Here is a 567-nt window from a genome sequence, read left to right on the forward strand (position 1 = left end):
AAGTGTGGGGTTGTAACCCGGAATTTAAACAGTTAGGGGGGGGGGGGGGGGGTTGTATCTATTACCACACTCCCCACAACACTGGGCAGTTATATCTTTAGCTTTTTTGGCAAAGAAAGGCAGTAAATATTCTTTTGAAGAAAAAAGATTGCCACCAATCCTCTTTACACAGTAAAAGTAAGAATTGGGCTCTAAATAAAATACGTTCTTCATTTTAAAAATATTTCGTATATAAAATAAGGTTATAATGTTAGTAACTTTAAAAAAAATACTAATTGCTTTGCCCCTAGAGGCTGGGAGTAAGGGAGGGGACAATGGATCGAATATTCAATCTTTAGGAGTCTCAGACTTTGGGGACTGGCTTAAAGGGAATGTGCAAGAATTTAGCAGTTTCTGACTGACTTTGGGGACTTGCGCAATAAATGCCGTTACTCGCTATGTTAGTTTTGAATATATATAGTTTTGCAGACAGAGAGTAGTTCAAATATAAATACATGGCCCCCCTCCCGTACTATATTTCACTCCCTTCATCCCCACCTCCTTTTTAAAAGTAGATGAAAAAGGGAA

Source organism: Acartia tonsa, chromosome 4, assembly GCF_053477335.1.
Source record: "Acartia tonsa isolate MP-2025a chromosome 4, ASM5347733v1, whole genome shotgun sequence".
Classification (NCBI taxonomy): domain Eukaryota; kingdom Metazoa; phylum Arthropoda; class Copepoda; order Calanoida; family Acartiidae; genus Acartia; species Acartia tonsa.